Genomic DNA, 10,129 nt, shown 5'->3' on the forward strand with positions numbered 1-10,129 from the left:
GCCTCCGGCTGAGACTGCCCTACATTATGGAGACTCAGTGACCCGTGTCGGCTCGTTCTGTGTTTTTACACCTTTGCCTACTGGCGTGATCCGTGTCTGTCTAGTCGCCGGGTGGTGCTTCGGTCGACGGTTAGTTGTCTTTGGTTGTAGTTCCTCGGAGTGGCTTGTTGACCACATGGAGAGACAGAGTTTATATGCCAACTAGCCCTGCAGATGATGAAGAAATTGATAAAATGTATGATGAGATAAAAGAAATTATTCAGGTAGTGAACGGAGACGAAAATTTTATAGTCATGCGTGACTGGAATTCGACAGTAGGAAAAGGAAGAGAAGGAAACGTAGTAGGTGAATATGGATTGGGGCTAAGAAATGCAAGAGGAAGCCGCCTGGTAGAAAATTCCACAGAGCATAACTTAATCATAGCTAACACTTGGTACAATAATCATGAAAGAAGGCTGTATACATGGAAGAAGCCTGGAGATACTAGAAGGTTTCGGGTAGATTATATAATGGTAAGACAGATTTAGGAACCAGGTTTTAAATTGTAAGACATTTCCAGGGGCAGATGTGGACTCTGACCACAATCTACTGGTTATGAACTGTAGATTAAAACTGAAGAAACTGCAAAAAGGTGGGAATTTAAGGAGGTGGGACCTGGATAAATTGAAAGAACCAGAGGTTGTACAGAGTTTCAGGGAGAGCATAAGGGAACAATTGACAGGAATGGGGGAAAGAAATACAGTAGAAGAAGAATGGATGGCTTTGACGGATGAAATAGTGAAGGCAGCAGATGTTCAAGTAGGTAAAAAGACGAGGACTAGTAGAAATCCTTGGGTAACAGAAGAGATACTGAATTTAATTGATGAAAGGAGAAAATACAAAAATGCAGTAAATGAAGCAGGCAAAAAGGAATACAAACGTCTCAAAAATGAGATCGACAGGAGGTGCAAAATGGCTAAGCAGGGATGGCTAGAGGACAAATGTAAGGATGTAGAGGCTAATCTCACAAGGGGTCAGGTAGTTGGGAGCTCCAACGTCAGGCGCGTAATGGGGCCCCTTAGGGAAATGGCAGCAAGAGAGGGGAAGAAAACCAATGTGCACTCCGTGTGCATACCGGGGGGAGTCATTCCAGATGTGGAAAGGGTCCTTCCGGATGCCATGAAGGGTACAGGGTGCACCCATCTGCAGGTGGTCGCTCATGTCGGCACCAATGATGTGTGTCGCTATGGATCGGAGGAAATCCTCTCTGGCTTCCGGCGGCTATCTGATTTGGTGAAGACTGCCAGTCTCGCTAGCGGGATGAAAGCAGAGCTCACCATCTGCAGCATCGTCGACAGGACTGACTGCGGACCTTTGGTACAGAGCCGAGTGGAGGGTCTGAATCAGAGGCTGAGACGGTTCTGCGACCGTGTGGGCTGCAGATTCCTTGACTTGCGCCATAGGGTGGTGGGGTTTCGGGTTCCGCTGGATAGGTCAGGAGTCCACTACACGCAACAAGCGGCTACACGGGTAGCAGGGGTTGTGTGGCGTGGGCTGGGCGGTTTTTTAGGTTAGATGGCCTTGGGCAAGTACAGAAAGGGCAACAGCCTCAACGGGTGCGGGGCAAAGTCAGGACATGCGGGGACCAAGCAGCAATCGGTATTGTAATTGTCAACTGTCGAAGCTGCGTTGGTAAAGTACCGGAACTTCAAGCGCTGATAGAAAGCACCGAAGCTGAAATCGTTATAGGTACAGAAAGCTGGCTTAAGCCAGAGATAAATTCTGCCGAAATTTTTACAAAGGTACACACGGTGTTTAGAAAGGATAGATTGCATGCAACCGGTGGTGGAGTGTTCATCGCTGTTAGTAGTAGTTTATCCTGTAGTGAAGTAGAAGTGGATAGTTCCTGTGAATTATTATGGGTGGAGGTTACACTAAACAACCGAACTAGGTTAATAATTGGCTCCTTTTACCGACCTCCCGACTCAGCAGCATTAGTGGCAGAACAACTGAGAGAAAATTTGGAATGCATTTCACATAAATTTTCTCAGCATGTTATAGTCTTAGGTGGAGATTTCAATTTACCAGATATAGACTGGGACACTCAGATGTTTAGGACGGGTGGTAGGGACAGAGCATCGAGTGACATTATACTGAGTGCACTATCCGAAAATTACCTCGAGCAATTAAACAGAGAACCGACTCGTGGAGATAACATCTTGGACCTACTGATAACAAACAGACCCGAACTTTTCGAATCTGTATGTACAGAACAGGGAATCAGTGATCATAAGGCCGTTGCAGCATCCCTGAATATGGAAGTTAATAGGAATATAAAAAAAGGGAGGAAGGTTTATCTGTTTAGCAAGAGTAATAGAAGGCAGATTTCAGACTACCTAACAGATCAAAACGAAAATTTCTGTTCCGACACTGACAATGTTGAGTGTTTATGGAAAAAGTTCAAGGCAATCGTAAAATGCGTTTTAGACAGGTACGTGCCGAGTAAAACTGTGAGGGACGGGAAAAACCCACCGTGGTACAACAACAAAGTTAGGAAACTACTGCGAAAGCAAAGAGAGCTCCACTCCAAGTTTAAACGCAGCCAAAACCTCTCAGACAAACTGAAGCTAAACGATGTCAAAGTTAGCGTAAGGAGGGCTATGCGTGAAGCGTTCATTGAATTCGAAAGTAAAATTCTATGTACCGACTTGACAGAAAATCCTAGGAAGTTCTGGTCTTACGTTAAATCAGTAAGTGGCTCGAAACAGCATATCCAGACACTACGGGATGATGATGGCATTGAAACAGAGGATGACACGCGTAAAGCTGAAATACTAAACACCTTTTTCCAAAGCTGTTTCACAGAGGAAGACCGCACTGCAGTTCCTTCTCTAAATCCTCGCACAAACGAAAAAATGGCTGACATCGAAATAAGTGTCCAAGGAATAGAAAAGCAACTGGAATCACTCAATAGAGGAAAGTCCACTGGACCTGACGGGATACCAATTCGATTCTACACAGAGTACGCGAAAGAACTTGCCCCCCTTCTAACAGCCGTGTACCGCAAGTCTCTAGAGGAACGGAGGGTTCCAAATGATTGGAAAAGAGCACAGATAGTCCCAGTCTTCAAGAAGGGTCGTCGAGCAGATGCGCAAAACTATAGACCTATATCTCTTACGTCGATCTCTTGTAGAATTTTAGAACATGTTTTTTGCTCGCGTATCATGTCATTTCTGGAAACCCAGAATCTACTATGTAGGAATCAACATGGATTCCGGAAACAGCGATCGTGTGAGACCCAACTCGCCTTATTTGTTCATGAGACCCAGAAAATATTAGATACAGGCTCCCAGGTAGATGCTATTTTTCTTGACTTCCGGAAGGCGTTCGATACAGTTCCGCACTGTCGCCTGATAAACAAAGTAAGAGCCTACGGAATATCAGACCAGCTGTGTGGCTGGATTGAAGAGTTTTTAGCAAACAGAACACAGCATGTTGTTATCAATGGAGAGACGTCTACAGACGTTAAAGTAACCTCTGGCGTGCCACAGGGGAGTGTTATGGGACCATTGCTTTTCACAATATATATAAATGACTTAGTAGATAGTGTCAGAAGTTCCATGCGGCTTTTCGCGGATGATGCTGTAGTATACAGAGAAGTTGCTGCATTAGAAAATTGTAGCGAAATACAGGAAGATCTGCAGCGGATAGGCACTTGGTGCAGGGAGTGGCAACTGACCCTTAACATAGACAAATGTAATGTATTGCGAATACATAGAAAGAAGGATCCTTTATTGTATGATTATATGATAGCGGAACAAACACTGGTAGCAGTTACTTCTGTAAAATATCTGGGAGTATGCGTACGGAACGATTTGAAGTGGAATGATCATGTAAAACTAATTGTTGGTAAGGCGGGTACCAGGTTGAGATTCATTGGGAGAGTGCTTAGAAAATGTAGTCCATCAACAAAGGAGGTGGCTTACAAAACACTCGTTCGACCTATACTTGAATATTGCTCATCAGTGTGGGATCCGTACCAGGTCGGGTTGACGGAGGAGATAGAGAAGATCCCAAGAAGAGCGGCGCGTTTCGTCACTGGGTTTTTTGGTAACCGTGATAGCGTTACGGAGATGTTTAATAAACTCAAGTGGCAGACTGTGCAAGAGAGGCGCTCTGCATCGCGGTGTAGCTTGCTCGCCAGGTTTCGAGAGGGTGCGTTTCTGGATGAGGTATCGAATATATTGCTTCCCCCTACTTATACTTCCCGAGGAGATAACGAATGTAAAATTAGAGAGATTAGAGCGCGCACGGAGGCTTTCAGACAGTTGTTCTTCCCGCGAACCATACGCGACTGGAACAGGAAAGGGAGGTAATGACAGTGGTACGTAAAGTGCCCTCCGCCACACACCGTTGGGTGGCTTGCGGAGTATCAATGTAGATGTAGATGTAGATGTAGGTACTGCCTACAGGAAAATTAAAGAGAACCACTTGCATGAATATCAAGGTCTCAGATGGAAACGCAGTTCTAAGCAATGAAGGGAAAGCAGAAAGGTGGATGGAGTATATAGAGGGTCTATACAGGGGCGATGTTCTCGAGGACAATATTATGGAAATGGAAGAGGATGCAGATGAAGATGAAATGGGAGATATGATACTGCGTGAAGATTTTGACAGAGCACCGAAAGACCTAAGTCGAAACAAGGCCCTGGGCGTAGACAACATTCCATTAGAACTACTGACAGCCTTGGAAGAACCATTCCTGACAAAACTCTACCATCTGGTAGCAAGATGTATGAGACAGGCGAAATTCTCTCAGACTTCAAGAAGAATATAATAACTCCAACCCGAAAGAAAGCAGGTGTTGACAGATGTGAAAATTACCGAACTATCAGTTTAATAAGTCACAGCTGCAAAATACTAATGCGAATTCTTTACAGACGAATGGAAAAACTGGTAGAAGTCGACGTCGGGGAAGATCAGTTTGGATTCCGTAGAAATGTTGGCACACTCGAGGCAATACTGCCCCTACGACTTATCTTAGAAGAAAGATTAAGGAAAGGCAAACCTACGTTACTAGCATTTGTAGACTTAGAGAAAGCTTTTGATAATGTTGACTGCAATACTCTCTTTCAAATTCTGAAGGTGGCAGGGGTAAAATACAGGGAGCGAAAGGCTATTTACTAGAGCTGGTATTGAGGCGTTCAGACAGTCGTTTTTCCCTCGCGCGATCCGCGAGTGGAACAGGGGGGGGGGGGGGGGGGGGAATGTGACTTTGGCGCGAATTGTGCCCTCCGCCACACACCGCTTGGTGGCTAGCGGAGTATATATGTAGATATAGATGTTGAATAGTTGGGTGTAGACGTGTCGGACGACTATCACTGAGAAGATGACGTGGCAGTCAGAATTGGACAGCTCCTTGCAGAAGAAGTAGTGGTCTTTGGAAAGAACAGTGGATGGTGTCGAGAGACTGTTGACGTCACGACGCACGTTGAGAGTAGAGTGGTGGTCCATCACTCTATCCATAGGCTGTAGCGGGCACCCCGCGGGAAGAGGAGCTGGTTATAGAGTGTGGCGGCCATATCGACCGGCAGCGGCGCCTGTGGCGGCGTCGGCGTCGGCAGGTAGCGGCGTCGCGACGCCGGCCGGCGCCCGTCTGGCTGCTCCGGACGCGGACACTCACCGCCGCCGCCGCCGCCCCCACCGCCCCCACCGTCACCGCGGTCACCGCGGTCCTCAAGGCCGCCAGCGCGGCCGGCTGCCTGCCGCCTCCACACCGTGTGCGCTACTGTCCTCTGTGCTATCTTCATTCTCAGTGTACGACTCGATTATCATTACAAACAAACACCGACCCAACAGACCCGACCAGCCGCCGTGTCATCCTCAGCCTTAGGCGTCAACGGATGGGGATACGGAAGGGCACGTTGTCAGCATACCGCTCTCGCGTTGTCAACTTTCGTGACTGGTGCCGGCACTTCTCAGTCAAGAACGCAATTATTCCTAATCCAGAGTATGTACCAACTCCTGTGCTCCCTAGACAGGAAGAGCGAGGTGATAATAATGTCTCTGATTTCCGTGGGCAAGGATCGGGGGTAAGAGTTGTGGTGCTTGATGACAGTGGCACGGCACACAACGGCAGTAATGCAACAAACTAAAACCAGGTACTCTACGCCTTCCCGGCGAGGCTGGGGAAGTTTGGGGAGGCTCGAATGATAATAGAATAAGCGTCTTGATATATTACGGAGGGGAAGATATACGCCAGGAGTTATTGGACAACCCAGGAAAAATTCAGGGTAGATTGGTGGATGTTGTGCAGGCCGTAGTGAATGTACGGATCTGTGGCGTGGAAATTGAGATTTTGTTGGACACAGGAGCAGCTTTTAGTGTTATTAGTGTTGGGCTATATAAATACTTAACGACTAAGGAGAACTTGCCAGTTTTACCGGTGTCTAATTGTACCTTATCAGGAGCGTTGGGAACATAGTCCGTCGTGATTAAGTCTCAAGTACTAGCGGAGGTGGAAGTACAAGGAGATCTGATAGACTGCGCCTTCTTGCTAGCTCTCCACCTGTCCCATAATTGTATCTGGGGTATTGATTTTTTGCGGGTACGAGACGCAATGCTCAACTTCGCAGGCGGTCAATGTATCTTAAGCAATCTTGGAAAGACAATTACCATACCGTTAATCCGGAAGTTAGAGTATCGGCCGAACCTTAATAGTAAAGTAAGTTTTATTAAACGGAAAGCAAAAGTTTTGTATTTATGTCAAAATAGCTGTTTATACTCTTTAGATTGTAATGCTGTATCCGAGATGCGAGAATTAATTTCAACCAAGACTAGCGAGTCTGAGTATTTGCTGGAAGAACAGAAAAGGGAACTAGAATCTGTACTAAATTAATGTGTGCAAGTGTTTGATGTTAAGCCTGGCGTTATCAAGGATTATGTATATCACATGGAAGTATACCCCCACCAAACTTTCTATAAGGCAGTTTATTCCATACCGTGGGCCCAGAAGGAGAGGGTGGCCGCGGAAATAAGTTAAATGTTAAATTGGGGCATAATTGAACCCTCTACTTCACCCTACAGTAGTCGGTAAGGCTGATGGTAGTTTGAGATTGGTGCTCGATGCGCGAGAGATTAATAAAATCATTAAGCCAGTACGAACCAAACCAGAATATCTCGAAGAATTAGTGCAGGGATTTCATGGTGCACGATATCTGACATCATACATAATGAAATACCTCGTCCCTCGACTGGTTTTTCTCCAGTTGAAGTTATGTTTCATCGAGAACCTAGTTTTAACTGGATTAAAGTTTAAAGGGTACAGTACCGCCCGACATTGAAAATAGGTACAACATTCTTCGTTATTCTTGTCAGAACAACATATTTTTTGTAATAATAACTCAATTTCACATAATACACCGAAGCTGGATACCAGTGTATGAAAGAACGACAATTTATTTATTTGATTGATCACATGTGTACTCCCACAAAATAAATCCCTACATCAAATTTGGTGAGATCTGCGAAATGAATGAATGTATGGTCGTCTGCTAACCGCAGATAGTGAATGTGAATATATGATCATCTTTGAGATGATCCTTTGGTCACCTTTGGTGGAACCAAAGAGATGAAATTTACCGGAGCTTTGAGCGCCTGAAATGTGTCTGACCAATACGGTAGCACGGTGCTCACCCACCTTGGCGGAGGTGCGAGATCGGCCATGTTTCAGTACTCCGCCGCTGGATCTAGTGTTGGTAAGACCTGTCATAGGTGTGCTCCGTAAAGACAAAAGAGTGGAGACATGGTATGCATGTGAAATACTTAAGAGTGGTTTGGAATAATAATTTCTCTATTTCAGGAACTTTTGTGGGGAGAATTAAATGTCGGGCAGGTAGTAATAAGAGGATTGTAGTAATCTTCGGAAGTGACCAACGGTCACAATGAAACCACGTGAGCAATAAGTTGAAATACTTCCGAGTGCTTAAGTTAAGCTGAATTACTAGCGTGTGTACTATAAGTTGGAAATATTTAAGAAATGGCGTGTGCAGGACTTGAAATTAGAGACGAGTACTTCCACGTGGTGAGTACTGTGTGAGTCTCAATCTGTGTATGAGACAAAGGATAAAGAGAAGTACTCGTCCATGGTATCAGTTGAGGACACGCGTGTGTGATGAATATGTTCTTAATATTACTTTGCGTGTTATGTTTCCGTGTGACGCTTGATTCAAACTATAACACTCAGAGAGAACCAAGGTGAGTCAGCCGTCTATCCAGCAACGCCACTTGGCTTGCATTGCACAGGAAGACATGCATATATCCTCCAGAGTTCGTAGTAGGAAAGGAAAGCTGCGAAGTGGGGCAGTGTCGTGTGAAACTGGGATGAATTCTAATTGATGTGGGAAAGCTGAAAGTGATGTGATTATAACGTTGTGACTATTCCTTGTATTCCATGTTGCCAGTGTGGTGTATTTCATGTAATTTAAGTATGTGTGGTTTGCATGGGAGAGTAGCAAGATAGGTTCAGAGGTAGTGGGTTGTGCAGGTTCCTTTTGTACCGCTCGGTCTGGAGGAAACTTTCGTGATGATGGGTGTGAGAGTCGAAGTGTGAGATATATCAAAACATCCACCATCCTATCCAGAAAGTGCACTGTAGCCTTAAATAATTACGAGACCATAAGATTGAGAATCACCAATGTAAAGCCATGCCCACTGGGCGGAATTTCTCATGTGTTATTGCTGTAGGTTATAGAATTTGTGTGTTTAGGTTATAGAATTTATTGGAATAAATAAGGTAGTGAAAAGAAAAAAATTGGTGGCCTTTTCCTTCGAATAGTATGTTGTCATGATACCCAGAATTTATAATGTGTGCGCCATTCATATTCAGTGCGATGGCCACGTGTTGATCAAAGCCGTTAAATAAGAAAGAAAATGTGGTATTGCCAGTGCATAGTGAACAGTCAGAGCTGTGTAAATTACTAATAGTCAGATGTGCGTTTCCGTTTCCGTTGCGTAATACTCAAACAGGAGAATAATTTGTAACTTAATTGTGAGTACTAGAGCTCATGTTACTTGATAAATAAGAATGAATCCACTCGCTTGGCAGACCACTCATCTTGCAGGCCTGACTGCTTGATGCCACAGTATGAGCAAGGCATGTGGGTGGAGCACTTGCCCGCGAAAGGCAAAGGTCCCGAGTTCGAGTCTCGGTCGGGCACACAGTTTTAATCTGCCAGGAAGTTTCAGTATATGATGTGTTCCTGATAGTCACCGTTATGAACAACGGAAGATTTCATCGTTGTTCATCGTAGTATTAGGTTTTTGAAAAAATTAATTAAGTTTATGCCGCTTTGTAAAAGCCCCGCTTGGCCCCCACTTGCTAACAGCACTCGGCAGACCCGGATGGTGACCCATCCAAGTGCTAACCAAGCCTGACAGCACTTAACTTCAGTGGTCTGACGGGAACCGGTGTTACCACTGCAGTAAGGCCGCTACCTTGTCATTACAAAGGCAAATGAAAATACAGTGGGTGGACAAGCATAATTATAAAACCACCATAAACACATTACCATGTCCAACACGGTGTTGGGAACTCGTTGGCACTAACTACCTTGCAGTCACCTCGGAATGGATAAAGGTCCTGTATGGTTTTCAAGGGAATCTTCAGTTCATGTTACGAGGTTACGATGCTGGAGGTGAATAGCGATCACGCACCGTTACCTCTAAAGTAGACCATGATGGTTCAATAATACTGAGATATGATGACTGCAATGGACAGGGGAGATACGACAGTTCACCCTCGCGTTCACGAAACCAGTCCTGGACGACGCAAACGGTGTGAACAGGGGCCCTGTCCTACTGGAACACAGCATCACTGTTGAGGAACAAACATTGAACCACGAGATGGACTTGATCAGCCAAAATGGTAACATAGACATTGGCCGTAAAGCGACCTTGCAGAGTAACCAAGTGGCCCATGCAGTAACAGTAACACCATATGGCTTCACAAATCATCACCAGCCCCTGCCGTATTCCATTCTTGCGAGATCAGCTCTGCCAGAAGTTGAAAACAGTGTGCAACAAGAGTCGACCGACCAAATTACTTCCTTCCACTGGTCCACAATCCAGCTTTTAGAGCTTCTACACAATG

General features: G+C 45.3%; 1 pseudogene; it reads right to left on the reverse strand.

Moving 5' to 3' along the window:
* Window positions 1-9,356: 9,356 nt before the first annotated feature.
* Window positions 9,357-9,475, reverse strand: LOC126417234 (5S ribosomal RNA; annotated as a pseudogene).
* Between the last annotated feature and the right edge of the window lie 654 nt (window positions 9,476-10,129).

The sequence above is a fragment of the Schistocerca serialis genome, chromosome 8, assembly GCF_023864345.2.
Source record: "Schistocerca serialis cubense isolate TAMUIC-IGC-003099 chromosome 8, iqSchSeri2.2, whole genome shotgun sequence".
Taxonomy (NCBI): Eukaryota; Metazoa; Arthropoda; class Insecta; order Orthoptera; family Acrididae; genus Schistocerca; species Schistocerca serialis.